General features: G+C 32.6%; 2 long non-coding RNA genes across 8 annotated transcripts in view; one reads left to right on the plus strand and one right to left on the minus strand.

Moving 5' to 3' along the window:
- Window positions 1-469: 469 nt before the first annotated feature.
- On the minus strand, window positions 470-19400 carry LOC141457157 (uncharacterized). Of its 7 annotated transcripts, none has more exons than XR_012460217.1 (6): window positions 18327-19364; window positions 18081-18205; window positions 17125-17245; window positions 2531-2587; window positions 1609-1764; window positions 470-835 (listed from the first exon to the last, which is right to left on the minus strand). It is a non-coding gene; the product is annotated as an uncharacterized lncRNA (long non-coding RNA). The 7 variants fall into 7 exon arrangements; XR_012460220.1 differs by having other exon boundaries at window positions 563-835; window positions 18081-19120; window positions 19271-19367; XR_012460216.1 differs by having other exon boundaries at window positions 576-835; window positions 18081-19120; window positions 19280-19400.
- LOC141457158 (uncharacterized) overlaps window positions 18411-20919 on the plus strand; it is a 108991-nt gene continuing 106482 nt past the window's right edge. Inside the window, exon 1 of the long non-coding RNA XR_012460221.1 lies at window positions 18411-18493. This is a non-coding gene — a long non-coding RNA (uncharacterized lncRNA). The remainder of the gene's footprint in view (window positions 18494-20919) is intronic.

Raw genomic sequence — 20919 nt, forward strand, 5'->3', positions numbered from 1 at the left:
ATTCTGGATAAAATGAAATATCTACTGCTTACAACTGACGATATCGATGTGCAATGCTCGTTTCCGAAAAAGCGCCAGAGAGACAGAAAAAGACTGGTTAGTTGGTTTCTTCTAAAAGGTCTCTAAGGCAAGGCCTCTCCACTAGGCCCACAATAGCCCTCTTTTAGCTGAACACCTCAGGAGTAGACCCTCCAAAGTCACCATAAACCCGAGATATATCTTTATTCATAGACTTAAGCTTTTATTAAACTGCACCAACCTTCTACGCTTTGTTTCCTAATATGTTCTAGTGTATTTGTATAAGTGATGGTAGATTTTTCTCCAGTGTTTATTAATTAAAACACCAAAAAAATAATCCAAACTAAGATAAGTAGATGATGAATGAAAGATTTCTTATATGTGTAGTTTATTTATAACGAAGAATAACATTTGAGATTTCTAGATGGCGTGAGCCACTTTGTTCGTTTATTCAGTTGATAATGAAGAATTTGTGTTTTTGTTCACCATATACTTCAATTAATTTTTTGTAAATACAATATTTATTTTCATTAGTGATATTCTCTACCAAGTGGGGTAAAGAAAAATACAAAATAAAAGAAAAAACGAAGCAGTAATCTTATTTTTGTTTTATTACACAGTTTGTATAAGTTTATTTACTAACAAAATATAGAAGTTTATTTTGTGTAAATGAACAAGCTGGAATTTGTATTTTTACAACAAATTCCCAGACGTGGAAATTGTATCTTCAAAGCTAAGTTCTTAAACCACTTTGTCCAAACAGACCCACATGAGAGTGTCAGATTCAAGAATAGAAATTCTCCTTAGATAATGTTTTCTGAAAAAAAAATAACTAATTTTTATATTGTGGACTATTTTTTAAAAATAAAAACAAAACACCTAACTTTTCTGCTCAGATATCTACCTTCTTCAGTACCTCTATAGTGAAGTGTAAATTTGCTAAGTTTGAGGGAAACAGAGTTTAAAACATTAAAAACTGAAAAAAGTCAACCATTATCGGTACAATTTATGAAACTAAGCGTCTGAAGAAGTCATATATCTGTGTCGACAAGTTTGGCTTTTATTTGTAACTCACAAAAGAAGTGGAGTTTTTTAAAAACCTAGATTCATCAATACACAGTTCAAAATAAAACAAGGCCAACAAAAACCGTCATACGACTTCCTAAAATTAATTTTTTTAAATCATTTCACAGTACATAATTGAATTACCAAAAAGTAAAAACAAAATAATTCTTCTAATCTTGCCATTGATTTTGATTCCAAAAAATGATTTGCTCTATTCCATTTTTGGGTATCTGGTAAATAATTAATCGTAAATAATTGAATTTAGTGGAATAAAAGTAGCTCAAAAGGAGTTTTTGAGCAAATACTTTTTCAATGGCCTAGCATAAAAGTTTAGGAGTTGCATTCTTTTATAATCCTTCTTTTGCCTCTTCTTTCATTTAAAAAAATAAGTTTATATTAATCACAAGTTAGTTGCGGTGTAACATTTGACGAAGAAGTTATGGAATTATGTAAAATGTATAAGTATGTCTCCCAGTGTACTATTATAATCTAAATTAGAAACCTTAATGAAGGAAAAGAACGAACCTTGTCGCAAATTAGCCCATTTTGTCTTCTCCCTCAAAAAATTAGTATCATTACAGAACTCAAACGATAACTACACATCCAGCTTCAGCCCCTAATCGTTAGGGATCGCTTGCATTACCTCTAGGAGATGAAATGGAGTTTCTTCAACCTTGATATCTATAATGAAAGAACGTTTTCTTGATTTGATGAGAGCACTATTATAAACTACTAATAAAAATATTAAATTAAGTTACGAAGGTCATCTTTATTAAAATTTGTTTACATTTATAAGTACTAATTTTTTTAAGATCAATTGACAGAATGTATTCTTAGAAGCGGACTCATAAACTTTTAATTCATTTACTGAAGTGAGTGCATCACTCACCATAATGTATTTACCCAAATAAAAAGGTTAAAGTTGTGTCTATTAATTGGCAAGGCTTCGTAGGCGACTTAGTAAACCATTAGAAATTCTACGAGTGTTTGGTTATCCAGGCCGAATTAGCCGCCTCATGTCTGTATGGAGGAGTAAAGGCGGCATGCGGGCGGCCGTGTGGGCGGCACCCCTTCCCAACCCACTGACAACCTCATCACTTGACATATTGTTTTAATTCGGGCCAATAAACTATTTCTTACAGCACTATCACTTGGCGAACTTATCACCACAGCTATAAATTTTCTTTGGTCATCAAATCCATACATAATTGCCCTATATTGCTTAATTTAAATTGTTTATAATATTCAGTTTCACATAAAAAAAAAGTTAAGCAAGTTTTGAAGGTATTGAAAAGCAGAATACTTTTTTTTTTTATGCATCTGAACTTGGTTCACTTTTCGCACGAGAAACTGACGGATCGCCTTAAAAAAAAAGAGGCATTCAAAGTTTTTGAAAGGTAGTATTAAAAATAAATTAGAAAGAGGATTTTTGAGCTGTCTCTATTACCAAACATTTTAAGTGATAAGAAAGTCCAGGAAAGAACTGCTGCCACCTTCTACAGACCTGGAAAAATAAAATAAAATAAATGATGGAAAAATAAAAGGAAACGCACAAATGGACAAAAATAAGTTTATAATGAGCGCCAAATTTAATATTATTTTGAGGTAATGAATTAAAGTGAAGTGCAGTAATGTTGAACTAACAGAAGATGCGATAAAAAATTCATCTCCAACATTACGCTCATTTAACTTGCCATCTGAATATGCTAACACATTCCTTGTATTAAATCAATTTATTCTGTAACGTTTATTATTTGGAATAACTAGTACAAGAAATTTAATATTTATGTACTAACAGACTTTTTAGTCTGTCTTAAACGAGACTGAATCTCTCTCTTTCCAGCGTCGAAAAAAAGCTCTGCTGACACAACTTACCGAGCCATGCACCACTAGTGAAGTAGATAGTTCTTTCAGAAGTCTGTGAAGGATCAAAACATGATGAAAATGCACTATGGCAGAGGATCGAATCACATGCACTGGCTACAGTATTTGACCATTTTATTCTAGTTGTGGTGAAACAACCCAAGAAAGTTTTTCCCTTATTTTTTCAAAAATTATTATCAATTATTTTCTGGTCAATATAAATGTTTTTTGTTAATACTCTTTGCTTTCTTTTCTGTAACCTTTAAAATGTGGAATAGACTGTATGGAAAAGGATGGCTATAAGTAAATTTTGGAGTAGAAATAAAAGGAAAAGTCAACTTTTCTCAAAGTACTACTGGAGCTGTGAAGATCCAAGCTAGTACTGAAAAAAAGTAAGACCAAATTGGGCTTTGTAATTTAATGTACTCTGGATGCCTCTGCTTTTGAAGTGATAAGGTAAAGCAAGGAGAGCAGCAGATATTCTACCTATACTGTTCATATTAATAATCCTTTTATTACTTCTATGGTTAGACTAATCATTATTTGTGAGGCAAGAAGAAGGAAACTAAAAAGTATTTTCAAAATTTTATTACAAGCCACATAAAGCAAGCTTGGAACCAATTCCTACTTCAGCTTTCACTGAGTGTTTTGATGGTAAACCTGTTTAATGAAGGACATTTGCATCTTCACCAATAAATCCGTGAGGCTGCAGCCGCAACAACCGACTTTAACAATTTTTCTTTAAACATATTTGGCAATATACTATTCACTTTACTTAGAGAGGGTTTAAAAAAATGTTTTACATCTGATTTTTTTTATTTATTTAGAGTAAGACCTGATTTCTAATTTTGAAATTGATGAAACAAATACGAGGTGTGGCTGATGCTGCTACTGAAGAACTATGCATGCGCCAAATCCTAACGACCGAAAGCTGTGCAGCGTAAAGCCTTCTCTTTCGATTGTAGCGTCTCACGTGTTTGTAGAGAAATCTGTCTGACCGGAACCGTCGTTTGTGTGAGAGGGTTAGTTTCATTTTGCCGAAAACATGATACTACAATGTAGTAGAGCAACGAATTGTCGTGAAATTTCACATGAAACTTGGCAAAACCGCTATTGAAACTTATCTTTTATTAAAAGAAGTTTATTGCGATGAATGTTAATCACGTGCGCGAGGTTTTGAGTGGTTCAAGCGTTTCCAAGATGGCCGAGAAGACGTCGGAGATGATGACCGCCCGGGTCGCCCTTCCAAGTCCAAAACGGATGAAAATATCGATTATAATTAATCAACATTACTAACGTGAGGTGCTTGCTCAACTCCGTGAAAGAGTAAGGAAAAAAACGACCCGATTTGTAAAAGAACAAGTCATGGGTTCCCCATCATCAAGACAACGCACCGGCTCACACTGCATTGTCTGTCAAGTCGTTTCTAGCCAAGTACAACATCCCAGTTTTAGGCCATCCGCCTTATTCGCCTGACCTGGCCCCATATGACTTTTATCTGTTCCCCTAAAGTCAAATCTGCATTAAAAGGAACACAATTTCGGTCCGTTGAAGCTGTGAAAGAAAAAGCGGCACGCGTCTTGCAGGAGCTTACAGAAAGACTTCCAGCACTGTTTCGAACAATGGTAAATTCGCATGGAGCGTTGTAGGGATAGGGGAGGGGTGTATATTGAAGGTGATAATAACTATGTATAAATTTAAAATAAAATGTTTTGTTGCAATAGTCTCGTTATTTAATAGCCACACCTCGTATGTGCTCCTATGAATAAGTTTACTTCCTTAAATAAATGGATTTTTCAGCACGAGTGAAAGTTATTTAATTTAGAGTACTGAAACAAAATATTACCAAGTTATGGTTACAATAAACAGTGTATTAGCCAAGAAAATTAATTTCTAAAAAATAACTGTGTATCCAGAAAAAAATATTGCTATTTTTTTTTGTGACAAAACCCAAAGAATCTTTAATTCGGGCCAATTGCCTCACTCAAGAGCCAATTTCTCTCTCTCTACTTCACTCGTTCTACTCAATGAAGAGATTGTTGGAGCATGAGAGTAAGTTTTGGAGTGAGTATGTATTTGTAGACGCAGTGGGAGCTGCCATTAGGCGGCCGTCCAGTCAGTCTCGTGGAGGCGGATGATCCATGGGTCCACTTACCCACTATGTCATTGTCTAGGAGGTCAGGCTCGGCTTGAACAACCTCCCTTCTTTATTTTTTGTACTCGTATCTCCCCCTTCAGTTTCCTTTCCACACTCACGCATTCGTCTCGGCGCCAAAACACAAAATACTTTTATCAATGATCAAAGTCGCAATGAAAATCTAAATACTTTTCTGCTCCATCTTGTTCATTTTCCATTTTTAAATATAAATATATACAACACAGGAGTTTGGTACGAGTAAGCGAAGAGGCAACATCGTTACTTTGAGCTCTGTCTTATAACCAAGTTTTTATTGTGGTCAGCATAAGTTTTATGAACTTTATTTTTGTGAAACATGTGAAGTATAATTAGAACCTGATATTTGTGGAAGTTTTGATTTCATTATATTAATAGTTATCGAGTTATTAATAAAAGAAGATTATACATTTAATAAGAATTTTATTAGAAAATTTTGTGCTGTTGGAAAGTAGGCGTATACTTGGTGTCCCCCACTATTCTACTCAGGTATCTTAATCTATATTTATATCAATATAGTATTGAATAGTAAACAAAGGTTGTTTTGCCTAGTTTGTTTATCGAACTTTTAACTTGCTCTACTTATTGGTTAAAAGTTTTGCTTATATTTAATTTTTTCCATATTAAAATGTCTTTATCGCTTGAGGATATTATGGACGCAATTAAGCAAGGAACTCAGGAAAATAGATCTCTGGTGGAAAAATTTGATAAATTGCAAACAACTATCAATGACTTGTATGTAGAAATTCGAAACTTTAAAGTTAAAACTTTTGAACAGGATAAGATTATAAAGCGTCAGCAAGCTGAAATAGAGTTCTTGAAAAAGGAAGCAAAAAAAAATAATGTCATAATTTATGGAGTTCCGGAGGAAAAAGATGAACATGTTGTGGACACTTTGAATGTAGTCAAAAAAGTCTGCAACGAAGTTGCATTTGATTTACCTGATTTAGTAATTAATAACTGTTACCGTATTGGTAGGGGGAAGAATCCGAGACCCATATGTCTCTCGTTGACAAGCAATAAATTTATGTCGGATTTATGGAAAAAAAGGACTGAATTTAATAGGAACAAAATACAAATTGCACCGGATCGGACTCGTGAGGAGAGGGAGTATAGAAGAAAGCTTTACCAATGTTTGCAGAGCTTGAAAAAATACGAACCAACTTGTATAATAAGCCGTAACTATATTAAATTAAAAGGACAAAACTATTCTCTGGAAGAGGCTGAACGTTTAATTTCGGAATGTTATCCCGAAACTTCTAAGTCTTCCAAAGAAGACAATCAATCCAGCAAGAAAGTCAAGCGAGAAACTTTGAAGAAACTCGACAATTTTCGTTTCCACCAAAGAACTGGATCAACAAACTCCATCTAATCATAGTAGTAAGCAAAATATAAAAGTAAATAAAGAATTCAGTATTATTTTCTGTAATATCTCTGGCTTTACTAATTTAAATAATTTATATCTAAATCATAAAACTGCACAATTATTCTCAAAAATCGAAGTATTCTGTTTTGTAGAAACTTGGTTTTCGGATGCTGATCTGTTAAATATACCTGTTTTTCTCAAAGATTTTTCTCATTTCAAAGTAAAAGCTACAAAAGTCTCGAAATATGGAAGAGCGTGTGGTGGACTAATGCTATTTTATAAAAAATTATATGAGCCTAAAATTTCACTTATTGAATCAAATGAGTGGTTTTTAATAGTAAAATTAATTGTGGAATGCAATACTTTGGTGTTAGGTTGTTTATATTGGGGACCCACTGTGAATGTGGACTCTTGTAGCACTATCTTTCGAGAGAAAATTGATTTTCTTAAAGAAACTCTTCCTTCCGAAACGTTGTTTGTTATTATGGGTGATTTTAATGCAAGGGTAGGAAATTTAGATTACTCGGACGAGCAAGTGTTTTTTGAAACCAAACTAGAGTGGCCCAGATTTTCTTATGATAATAACCTGAATAAAAGAGGTACTTTGCTTTTAGAAATGATGGATAGTCTAAATTTTGAAGTATGTAATGGTAGAACAAAATCTGATAGACCGGCTCATTTTACCTATATTTCCACAGTGGGGAAAAGTCTAATTGATATGGTCTGGGTGAATGATTCGGCCTTAAAATTAATAAATGATTTAGAAGTAATTGATTGTTTTGATTATTCACAACATAAGGCATTATATTTGAAACTAGACGTACCTTCTGCTAGTGTAATACTTTCAGGAATTTCGGTACATTATAAAGATTATTCAATGATAAAATGGGATCCCAACAAAGTTGATCATTTCAAGTATTGTTTGCAAGCCTATGATAATATTTACTATAATAGCTCTGATCCGGATAATTTATATATTAACTTTTTGTTGACTTTGCAGCAGGTGGCTAGGGATTGTGAAATGTTTAGAGTTTGTAAAGAGTTATCATATGTTAACTATAGTAAACCAAAACCTTGGTTTGATTCTGACTGTAAGCTTAATAATAAAAAACTAAAGCAATTATATAAAAATTTAAGAACTACAAAATATAACGAAGAATCTTTTTTCTTGTATTCCAAACACAAAAGACAGTATTTTCAATTAATAAAAGATAAAAAAGAAAACTACTACAAACAGCTAACTGCGGACTTTTGCCAGGTTAAGAATTCTAAACAATTTTGGGCAGCAGTAAAGACTCTTTCACCTAGACGAGCACCTGCTATTCCTATTGAAATTAAAGATTGGTTAAATTATTTTCAAGTGTTATACCCAAGCATTGACTATGTACATACTGATTATTGTAATGTTGGCTGCCAGTTGCTTGATTCAGCAATAACCTTAGAAGAACTCCAATTTGCTATTGCCTCTAGTAGTAATAATAAAAGTCCTGGTAATGATGGTCTAGTTTATGAAGTCTTTAAAAACCTTAGCCCTGAATGGGAACACTATGTTTTAAATTTGTTTAACTTAATATTTTTAGCTGAAAAAATTCCGCAACAGTGGGCTAGTATTATTCTTGTTCTTTTATTTAAAAAAGGCGACATTTGTGATCCTAATAACTATCGGTCCATTGCTCTTGTTAATACAATTGCTAAACTCTTTACATCAATTTTGCTTGCAAGGCTTACTACCTGGTGCGAACTCAATAGTATAATACCTAAAGAGCAATCTGGATTCAGAAAGGGTCGCTCCACGATGTATAACTTGTTTTCTTTGTCCGTCTTAATATCGCTTCATACCCGAGTTTATAAGAAACCCCTTTTTGCAATCTTCATTGACCTTCATAAAGCTTTTGATAGCATTAATCATGATCTCCTCTGGAATAAATTGAATGCAATCGGTGTTAGCGGTAAATTTATTAGGTTGATTAAAAATTTCTATGCCGAATCAAATTTTCAACTGAGAGTAAATAATAGATTGAACAGTGCATCTTGTAGGATAAGTAGGGGAGTGTTGCAGGGTGAATCCCTATCCCCCTCTTTATTTTCCTTATTTCTGTCAGATTTTGTAAAATTCTTCGAAGAAAGAGGGTTATCTGGATCTAAAGTCGGTGATGAATCGAGTATACTCTGTCTTATGTTTGCAGATGACCTTGTTCTGTTTGCAGATTCCCATGAGGATGCTCAAATTAAATTAACTACCCTTCATGATTATTGTGCTCTTAATCAGCTGCAGCTAAATACCGACAAAACACAAATCGTCATTTTTCGTGCTTCCCCGAAAGCAAAGTTTTATCCTCCACTTTTTTATGACAATAGAATTATTGAATACACTAATACATATAATTATCTTGGAGTTCCTTTTACATGTACAGGAGCATTTAAGTGTGCTTCCAAGTACTTCTTTACTAAGGGTAATAAAGCTCTAGCGAAGGTTCGGGAAATTTTAATTAAGGCCAAATCAAACACATGGGAGTCTAAAATTAGATTATTTGAGTCAATCTCAGCTGCTACACTTCTGTATGCTTCTGAACTTTGGTCCATCAACTATTTGAAAGTACCGGAGAAACTTCAAGTTTCGTTTTTTAAAGGTCTATTTCACCTACCATTAAACACCCCTAATCATTTTATTAGAAGTGAAACTGGGTGCAAAGATATTCGCGTGGTAATACTGGAGCGTACTCTTAACTGGTGGATTAAAGTACTCGCTATGTCTTCTTCCGAGCTACCAAAGATTTGCCTTTTCGAAGTATATAAGCAAGACAATACAATACAAAAACACTGGTTTTCTTATCTTGCCAAAGTATTGCATACAATTGGTTATTATGACGTAAGATTTAGTAGTTCGGATCTGCTCCGACAGTGTAAAAAAGACATTTTAGAGAAATGGTCAAACCACTTAAAATCCCTGGATCTGGAGAGAGTGTATAATTCAAAATATAACCCAGATTTTAGATTTTTTGTACAAACAGACTGTGTTCCTTTTTATTTTATTGGTAATTCAAACATAAAACAGCAAAGGTTATTAATTCAGCTTAGGCTAAGTAATATAAATCTAATTAGAATATATTTAAATGGAGAACAGTATGTCATAGATACAACAATTAATTGTCAAACTTGTAATCTAAATGCAAAGGAAACGCTCGCTCATATCTTAAAATATTGCCCTTCTTATAACAATTATAGAAAATCTTTGTTTAAAAATATAAATGTAATAAATAGTGATGTAGCAGATATATTAGATGTTGCAAACTCTCAACAACTTAATAACGTTTATAATTATTTTTTATCTGTTTTAAAATTCAGAAAATTTGTGTTTACTTGTTTTGATTGGTAAGTAGAAGAAAATTGTATTCAGTTATGCACCAGTGAATTATTTTTTTCGTTTATTTTGTACCACTCACTGTAATATGTTTTCATAAATACAGAATATCTTATCTTATCTTATCTTATCTTATCTTATATACAACACAGGATTTTGCATCCAAACTAGAATTGTAAATTCTACAACTAATAATTTAAATTTTTACAGAGGAGAAAATGCGTTTTGTAATATTAAAGCAAATAAACTTAGTCTTCGGAACGTGGAATTTCGAGAAAAAAAGATGCGAGCCAAGGAGTCACTCTTCTACTCTGAATCCCTCTTCTTTCACATTCTATAAACAATCTAAAATAGTTAAACTCTCTTTTCGATTTCTGAGGACCTTAAAATGAAACTCAGGTAAACAATATAATGCTATGGCAGTATTTCCAGAATTTTTCTCCGCAAATATCAACAAACCGAAAATTAAAAATAAAAAAATATAGCAAGGTTTTGGTTTACAGCCTTTACGTAAAATGTCTTCAAAGATTTATTTGTACTAACTTGACGTTTTAAAAATTATCGTTTTTATTTAGATCATTTTTTTATCAAACTTACAAGAACATCCGAAGCAGTAGCAAGAAAGCTTTCAAAAAACATACGCGAATTAGAAAATTTGCTGTTTACTCCTAAGACTTGCTAATATATTGTAACGTTTTTCTTGTCCTTTTACTAAGAAAGAACTTTACTTACACAACTAGTGCCTGCCACTAGTTATTTTAAATAATATGTGGGTTTGATTAAATAATAAAACTCGCTAAAGTTTGTAAGTAATAACCTGATTTATTAACCCATTACCTTTACTCACATTAACATTTACTAGCAACTAACGCTATTCATTACAGTCACCATTTACAACAGTCACAACAGTTTACTGTTACTTACTCACTACGTAACGCCACAAAACTGTTCCCCGACTGACCCCTGGTCCGCACTGCACCGAATTGCACTAGTCTCAGCTGCACTAACACAGCTCTACTCATCAACTGACTAATTGCCCAACTAGCTACCACTGAAGCACTCCACAACACTGACTCTCTCTAACTATGTCTCAACACTGACTCTCGAAGACTAACTCCAAAACTCACTGACTGACTAGAAACTACAAGACTGTAAAACTCTTAGAACTCGATTAAAAACTCGTTAAGAACTTGATTAAAACTGATTAACAACTCGTTAAGAACTCCTTTAAACTCTTAAAAACTGACTTCTCCAGCTGTGTCTGCCTCCTTTTAACTGCGTGCCTCCCTCCAACTGGGACTGCCCTCCTCCAACTCTCTGAGCATAAGTTTCCACGCCCTCCTGACGTTCATTGGCTGGAGAAAACATACTGCCACCACCTCAGCTGGGGCCGCCCTCCTCCTACTCTCTGTCACGCTCCTACCTGTCAATCACTGGCTGGGAAAACACATAGGCCACCACCCCAACTGAGGCCTTTCTCTTAGCTGGCTTTTACACAGGTCACTAACTCCTTGAACAATCTAGCCCTTTCCTTTCTAGTTCAGGTAAAGACCGGCCCTTTTGTCTACACAGTGGTGTCCTGATACCGACTTTGGTCGCTTAACCCCTAGAACAATCTAGGCCTTTCTTCTCTGCCACAGGTAGATACCGCCCTTTTGTTTATGCAGTGGCGGCCTGTTACTGACTTTGATCGCTCAACCTCTAGAACAATCTAGGCCTTTCTTCTATGCCCAGGACAACTTCGTTACAATATGTTAGGATTAACGGGGGAAAATAAGAATACTGAATATATATAAACAACAACACAATAATAAGAGTTATATTACAATCATAATTAAAGTAAACACTTGTTACAAATTAAATTTTATCTTAAGGGCATGTACATACAGTCGACAATAACGCACTAATGATATTAAGATATAGGAAGCGCGCAGCTTCTCCCTTTGCCCCACTCTTCCAATAGTGACAATCAAGACTTGCTGAATGCCAGATATTTTATTTCCTTAACAATATAACTATATTAAATTTATGTTGAACTGTACGGAACAGCTAAGCGTTCAAACCTAAACAGAATCCAAACCCTCCAGTTCAAAAATCCTTCGAACCATCACTGAGGAACCCTCCTACGTGAGCAACCATACCATCCACACCGACCTGCGAATTCCATCTTGTTTCTGACCTTGCCCAGTCCCACTACATCAAATTCCACTCCAACCTTTACCTACACCATAATTCCTTAATCAGCAACCTGTCCAGCACTAACCTCCCGTCAAATCCTCCTCGCAGACTGAGGTGCCGATGGCCTCGCGATCACCTGGTCGAGAGATAAACAAGGCCATCCTTCGTATTCCACGCATTCGGTATTACTTTAACCGACTTCATCGTTGGATGGCCTTTATTCACTATTCCAGTGATTTTATTTTATTTACTTATTTATTTATTATTTTACTTTATATATTATTTCATTTTATTTTTCTATATCACATTTATGTACTCGTACTATACGATATCATATTTGCTTGTTGCGTTTTGTATTACGCAGTTGCAAATTTAAGAATAAAGGAAAAAAACAAAAAATTTAAGATTTTTGTTTTTTTTTGGAAATAAATATCTTGTGTCTCAGTTTGGTGGTAACTACTTTCTCAAATTTTCGTATTATTTAATATACTTCACATTTTAATAATTTTGACTTCTATTTGTAACTCTTCCTTCCATAAAATTACTTTTAGGTAATCTGAGTCTATCGGATGAAAAAACTGTTCTTACTCGTATAATTGTCACTTCACTCGATCAGATTGAATTGATTTGTCAGCAATAAGTAATCAAAAACATTCTCTTTTAAATTCTACACTCTACTATACAGTACTATATCTGTCTAAATTATATCAATTTAGGATGAAGTTTACTCAAAAATCTCTCATCCATTATGTTTCACACCCAGTAACTTCACATGCACAGTTAGTTCAACTCTATTAGCAAAAAAAAAAAAAAAAAATTAAGACTGATGATTGATTACCTATTAACCCAATGATTTCTGTGACGTCCATCAAAATCAATATTATTTGAAACTTTTTCAAACTAAGGACACAGTTTTTCTATTTACTTCGGTGCATTTATTTTTCCAACAAGGTTGTTTTTTTTTTTGTTAAGTAACAGCACTGAAATCGTGACAAAATTTTTCAAATTGTCTTACCAGAGAAAATACCTGTTTTAGATACGACTAAAATTTGTAGTGTATGTGAACAAAATATCTTAAAAAGTTGTAAGAAACACTAATTTGGTATTCCGTTTGATACTATTCGAGCTTCAAATAACTTCAAGTTACATAAAAAAAAGTAGTCTGTAAGTTCTGTAACTTTACAAAGAGAATTTTTTTAAAACTTCAAAGAAAAAAGGTCCATTTTTTTTTAAAGTAATTTTAATCATTGTTGCTGGCATGTTTATTTCTGTCTCTGACTGGCTTCGAATTTTCATTCATCAATTTAGATTGATTCACAAGTTTGAATTTGACTTCCACACCACGCAGTGATCAGAGGACTGTAGACTGACCAAACGGATAGAAGGAAATGAACTCTTCTCACAACCACAACCAATCCAGTGACCTTTCGCTGCTATTTTATTGAACACACTGTGGTTTAAACTTATCTAGTGTATCTGCATTTTATTTGTAAATGTTCCTAGATATCCAAATCACTATCATCTATATTCCTTTTCCGGTCATTCTTTCTCCTTTTAGTAGCGGTTATGTGCACTCTCTGTCATCATCCCTTCAAATTATCAAACTTGTTTTGTAACACCAAAAATTAATAGGAAATTTATGTTTTATTTTACAATATTCTAAGCCAAATCCACAAACCCACAAATAGTGTAACATAGAAATCTGATGATCATTTTGCCTGCTACTATTTGTAAAGAATTGTGATCACCACAAAATTTGTTTACAAATTTGCACTAAATAAAGGATATTTCTTTTGGAGGAAGAGTGGCTATAGCGATTTTACTTGCTATATATTTTTATTTTCTGTTTTTATTTATTAAGTATTTCAAGCGTGTCATATTTTCGAAACTGAATACAGAAACGGAAGTTTTGAGGAATTCTAAAGAGGATAATTTGTGACAAATAAAAATCCGAGTACAAATTTGTTAATTCGAAAAGAATGGAGAAAAATAAGACTAATTTTTTAACGAAATGATTGATGATTTAACCACAAAGTTCGATAACTAAATAAATTAAATGTCTAAATACCGTTATCACAAATTATACGAAAATGAATTTTTTTTTTTGTACACAATAAATGTTCTGGCCTGAGAGGAGCTAGCGTAGTGATACTTGGTTACTTATAGCTGGAGATTTTTAATTGATATACAGGGTGATCCATTTAAAACGCACCAATCGCTAATTACTTTTTAGGGAGGCGGAAATCCCCATTAAATAAACTATATTATGTTTTTTTTGGTCTAGTTTTCAAATGTTTCACCCCCGATGCTGTATCTTCATTTTTGGCGGAGCCAAATCAACCCGATTAGGGTTTCATAAGGACCACACGTTTTGACAATGATTATGAAAACTACATAAAAAACTGTGAAAAATGACGTTGACTCCGTTTCGATATCCCTAATATTAGCCGAAATCATAATACTTTTTTGAATAAAGTGTAGTCACACATACGGGATTCGAACTGGGGATCTCCCACTTACAAAGCCACGCTCTTGACAACTAGACCAACATCCGCCCAAGGTATTCTTACCGTAATCATAGGTCAAGAAGTTTTGCATACTGGGTGCATTAAAATGATGTGATGGTTGCTTTTATTTGATGATAAAACAAATTTATCCTGATTCAACCACAACCATTACATTGCACTACATTTTTTAAAATCTTCAATTATTATTATTTTTTTTACTTTGCGTCACGAATAACATTTTTTACAGTCAAAGAACCTCCCAATTAATAACGAAAACCGATCACGAATAGATAAAATTGTAACTTTGATCTTAAATATCTCGACTAATATTGGGAATATCGTAACATGGTCAACGTAATTTTCACAGTTTTTTTATGTAGTTTTCATAATCATTGTCAAAACCAGTGGTCCTTATGAACCCAAATCGGGTTTTTAACCGTAACTCCGCCAAAAGTAAAGTTACAGCATCGGGGGTGGAAAATTTTAAAACTAGACCAAAAAAAAACAGTTTACTTCGTGGGTTTTTTCGAAATTTCACTTTCCTAAAACGTTATTAGCGATTGGTGCGTTTTAAATGGATCACCCGTATGTCAACATTTTTTTTTTAAATAAAAGAAAACCTAAGATTTTTTTTAGGATGTATTATTATACAGACTGTCATTCAGACTGTTAGCAAGATTTTTCCGAATTAAGGTAAGTACTATTAACTTAATCTTCCATCTCAAGTGATACATTAGCATGAATACACAGTTCTACCAACGTTTTTTTTAAGTTTAAAAGAAATTTGTCTATTGGAAGAATGTGAAAAAGTCTAAAGCTAGCGTATGCATTGTGTACATAGTGAGTAAATCTGGCTAATTTATATACTCTGTATAGAGGATCTCCTATAGAATAATCTAGTGATAGTGGCTGGGAACAGTTGAGCTAAGTTTCATTGATAAAAAAAGACTTGGACACTGGGTAGGGTATGGACACGCTCAACGCTGATCTCCTAGTAAGTTGGTGCCCGAAAAAGACTGTTGGAAGCGATCGTAGTATACATACTGAGGATGCACACAAACACGCCAAATGAAGGAAAGAGTGAGGCAGATTCAACATATCTCTTGATAATAGAGAAATATTGGGGGCGGGGTGTAGCTCCTTCTCCGCCAGTTTGGGAACATGCCAGACAATAGCAAATGCTGCAATGCTTCGCAGTACCAAATTGCGCTCCCCTTCTTCACCCTTCCCCCTCTACTTATACAAATGTCTTGGGGATAGAAATACCACAGTGAAAAATAAATTTTCTCTAGCCTCCTTCTTTCTTGGTCGGCCCAAATCCGGGAGACTATGGTACAAGAGTGGCACATACTACAGACTTTTGCCTTTCTGACCTGCCTCTTTCTCCGGCGCAAAAAAATAAAAATCTTACACATTTATTTAGAGTACACTTTAAAGAATATAAAATAACTTTTTTTAGCATTTCATTTAGTTTTTTATTTTAAAAAAATGCTGAACATTTATCGGCTATCTCTAATTCATTGATCCCGCTATCAAACACTGACTTAATATTACTTAATGCACAAGACTTTCTCCTAATCATCAATTTTCTATTAGATTAATTATTCTATGTACTCTATACTTTTCATCACATTTAATTATTACGAAGAGTAACTGGACCAACAAACTGCAATAACAATACTGAAGAAGACCTAAAATGTGATTCAAAAGCAACTAACTTAAGAGAGGCATGAAAAATTCAGTACATACACATGAAATAATCCTAAAGATCTACGATATTGTAAGGACTACTGGTTAAGCATTATCCCCAGCTTGAGTAACCTTGTTGCCACACTTTCCAATGAATCAGTATCAGGACAATCGCAATCCTACATTAATTCCATTTAATGATTGCTTTGAAAAAACCGTTAACTGGAAATATATCTGAATAGAATTGGTTTTTGAGCTTTTTTAAAAAAATAAATAAATAACCATCTTTGTCTTTTGAAACTTGGAATTCGCTAGCTGAATTGGAATTCATAAATACAACCTAATTAAAATGTCGAGAAAAACTTGCGTTAATGCACCAACAAAAAGGGCGTACATTTATTCATTGTGATTGCATTGTAAAACAACTCCAAGATAATAAATAAATTTGTGAAAGTGTTAAATACTTTTATTGGTTCCAACAATACTCGACAGATTGCACTGGATAGACGTTAAAGATCAAGCTTTTGTCATTCAGAACTTAAAATATTGGAATTTTAATTAATAAGGCAATATAAAAACGTTATTAAGATTAATTAAGTTATATAGTCCTATTTTATCAAACATTTAGCGATTTAAAAAAACTGGGTAGCACAAGGATATCTTATAAATACTACACGATTAAATTTTATATAAAACTACTTCACCTAAGCAAAAAAAAAAAAATTCTACTCTAAACTCAATAAAAAGAGAAATTCAAAGGACGCAGTAATAATGAGGGCAAGTTACTAAATTTAATGGAAAGAAAAAATTTCCTAATTGCATAAAAGTAATAAAACAAACAGGAATTTATAAAAGTAAACTACCAAAATATCGAAAATGTACAAACAAAAATAATTTGACTTACCGTGCTTACTTTCATCAAAGATCAATAAATTTGAGATTTCATTATTCATTTTGTCAATATATTTACGTAAACAGAAAATATGGCAACAGATGGAACCTTCCCAAAGGTGTACTCTGAAAAACTGTATATATGTATTGTATACACAATTAACAAAATTAACATTATTAATAAATAAAAAATTTCATATTATTTTTTTAGAATTATAAAAGAAATTTTGTATTTAATCAAGACATATTTAAAATATTTGGATTGTCAAAATTGTGGCTTTATAACTTTTACAGTTTAAAAAGTAAATAAGTATTCGTTTGTAATCCAAGTACATTTATTATATCAATCTTTTTTTTAAGGAAATATATAAATAATAATTTAAAGTTAATTAAAAGTTTGTATAAAAAACCATGGATCAACAAAAGCATCAGCATCCGTCTAAGAGTTATCCCGTTGACCTCTAGTCGCCCTTCCTGAAGTCACCATTCTTAATTGTTTAAATGTGTAAGTTTTTTTAAATTAAATAATTATTAAGATAGATTCAATGTATTTAACTCTTTTTATGTCTCAATTCATAAAATAGATATTAAACAATGTAAAAGTGCACAAAATTAAGTATTTCATGATAATTAACTTTGTAGGAAAGAGGGTGAAAAATGGAATTAATTTTCAAATTACAATATGGCGTTAGTATAAATTGATAATTTTTAGTAAATTACTATTTTTATTGTACAAAACGTAATGGAAATTAAATCTTATTATTACGAGTATTTCTCGTATTTCTACATAATAATAGTATTCATAGGGTTAAATGGTATCTACATTATCTGAAGCTCTGCATGAATTTTAGAGAACGTTAACTAAATACCGAATACGTATCACTTATGAACTTGAAATATAATGGTAAAATATTGAATTAACAAAACATTTTTATTGATTTACTGCATTGTTAGCAATTTTGAACTTACAAAGTTAAGCTGAGGAGTTTATAAAATGCATAACGGTACATTTTAAAAGTGTTACTTTTCTTTTTTCTCCAAGTTCAGTAACATTGACAATATTCCAAATGTAAATCTTAAAATACTCTCAGGATCTTAAAAATAACGAAGTTCTTTTATTTTAAGGTATTAAAAATCCTTTCTACAAAGTATTAAAATCTTATAATAATTAAATATATATGTTAAAATGTTAAAAAATTTCAATTTGACAAATACCTTGATTGCATGTACTTTTCTATTAGAAAAATGTTCCTTTTTTTAAATGAGATATTTCTGCTCAAAATTAATTTGTGATTTCAGGCGTTCGTGTTTGTCGTGAGTTTAGTGTCCAGTTTTTTTGAGAATACAGGAGGCAGAAATTATTTCTTCTCAAAATCATTCAGGTAATAAAATTGAATAATTGATCTCTTAACAGGAACTTTTAAATTTTGCTCCATGGAAAAATTAGTTTCATATCAATTGTTGCGAAATAAATAATGGAAATGATTATTTTATGAATACTAATGGTTGGTTGCCATTCTGAGGTAACCTAAGAAGACTAGGTCTTCAAAAAAAACCACCTTTCTTTCAAAACCATCTGACACTCTACAGAATGACATTGTTAAAGAAGAATTGCAATTTGCCTTTGGCTAACCCCTTCCAAAACTTATTTTTCATTCACTTTTCACTTAAACTTTTTCAGTGAGAAAAGTAAAGAACTTTTTTTCCTCGATTCAAAAAGTATATCGGGACTTAGAATGCAATCTTGTGGTAGAAAAATGCAATTTTCTTGCATTATAAAACATAAATATTAATGAAAATGAATCAAAATTATTGTACAACACTTTGGAGTCAAATAAATTGAAAGATTTCATAACAACAATTTGCAGCAATTTAGAAGTGATCCTTTAATTTTGCCAAGGAGGGTATTATATCCCTGAATTTTCAGCGTTATAATGCTTCAATTTGGAGCAGTGGACCCAGATGTTTATACTCAAGAAAGGCAGCAAACTGTTCTATTGTTGCTGGAACTAAAGATAAAACACTTGTTTGAACTTAAGCATTGCTTAGATTAACGCCAATGTTTTGTGGATCAAATGAGTAAAAATTGAACGCGCATACATTGAATTTAATTAAACTTAACACAAAATTCAAATGGAATTAATCTAGGCATAACTTACTAATCATACCTAATCACTACTGCATATCTTCTACACAAAATGAAACACAGCACAATAAATAATAACCTGTATCTATAGCCAAGATGTTATCGAGAAAGATATACTAGTAGTGGGGGACAACAATCGAACTGAAGTCGGTAGTTAGTAAAAACAGATGAAATCTCAAAATCGAGAATCTGCACGATTACAATAACTTCTCACACTTAGTAAGAAATTCGGAGTTTGTAAAAGTTTATTTGTTAAAATCTCGAGAGTTATAGTTAGAGAAAACCGAATGAAAATTCATAGATTTTCTTTTTGTTTTAATAAAAAAAAAAGATGGCTACATTAGTCTTTTGTTTGGCAGTATTCTTGTATATATAATATAGTTTTGGTTAAACCTTATTTAATTCATGGCTCCATATTTTGTATATGTGATACAAGCACGAAGTGTGTGTGTGTTTACATTGTCACTAGATATAACATTAAAGTGGACTACAAATCATTTGTACAAATTGCCCGTCTACACTCGTTCTAAGTTTATATTTTCTTATATCCATTAAGAAGTACAGCAGCCAACAGTGGGTAAAACCATTTTTTTCTTCGCATAATCTCTTTCATTGTATCTACATTTATTTAATCCTCAGCAATCCTTCTCTGACGGGTACTTTATTAAATTAAAAAAAACTGTATGTGATAACTTTGATCAAGGATTTAAATTGTTTTATTTTTACTAAGAAAATATAACGATCAATAAAAAAAGTAGATTAAATCAATTAATGGATCGATTAATTTAATGTTTGAGGGAGGTGGAGACATTCTCCTACACTTCTGTCCAGTTTACAAGTTGACAATGATATCTGCGGTATTTAAAGCTGACACGAAAATTTACATTTCGCAATATTAGTGAAGTACATTCATAGCATGGCACCCAAGGAAATGTGAACTCACACGACTTTTTTATTAATTTTTTCACATTTTTTCGAATTTTCCGGAAACACGAGAGAAAAAAAGTTGTATTAACAAATATATGCCTACCTAAATAATTTTCGGTACTTTTCCGTTAGCCGGGCGCAAGCGAAAAACAGTTTTGGGTAAAACTGAACGAGTCCGATGATGGAACGAGTTGATTCAAATCCCTATTTAAAAATAAAAAATGATTCCGTCCCGCCACAAAAAATTGAGGCAAATTAAAATGAAAATAATTAATAGTGTAGTCGTTTACACTAAAATAAAACTGACTTGAAGCTTCTATGTAGAAGTTCACTGATACATTGCAACTTGTAAGAGGAATCCACACCAAAATACATTTAACTACAACCTATTTCCAATCGACGAATCGACGAGTCGGGCGCAAGCGGAAAACCGCCAAATAATGTAGAATTCCGCCAAATTTCTTATAACCATAAGGGGAATGTTCGGTTGGGGCCATTTGCTTTATTCTCTGAATTCATTCAAAATAAAGCACGTTTTCCTTTTTTTCTTCCATCTTAATTTTTGTTTTAAAAAAGTGATGAAAATTTGGGATTTAGCCAGAACTGAAGAAGATGCTGTCTTTTTTTTTTTCAAGAGAAAGGTATATTGCCAAAGAATGCAACATGCGAGCAGAATCATGAAATGAAACTGACTTTTTGTGACGGAGTATGTTGGCGGTGCAATCTTTCAACATG

Source organism: Rhodnius prolixus, unplaced genomic scaffold (assembly GCF_049639745.1).
Source record: "Rhodnius prolixus isolate KJV_2025 unplaced genomic scaffold, Rpr scaffold_10, whole genome shotgun sequence".
Classification (NCBI taxonomy): Eukaryota; Metazoa; Arthropoda; class Insecta; order Hemiptera; family Reduviidae; genus Rhodnius; species Rhodnius prolixus.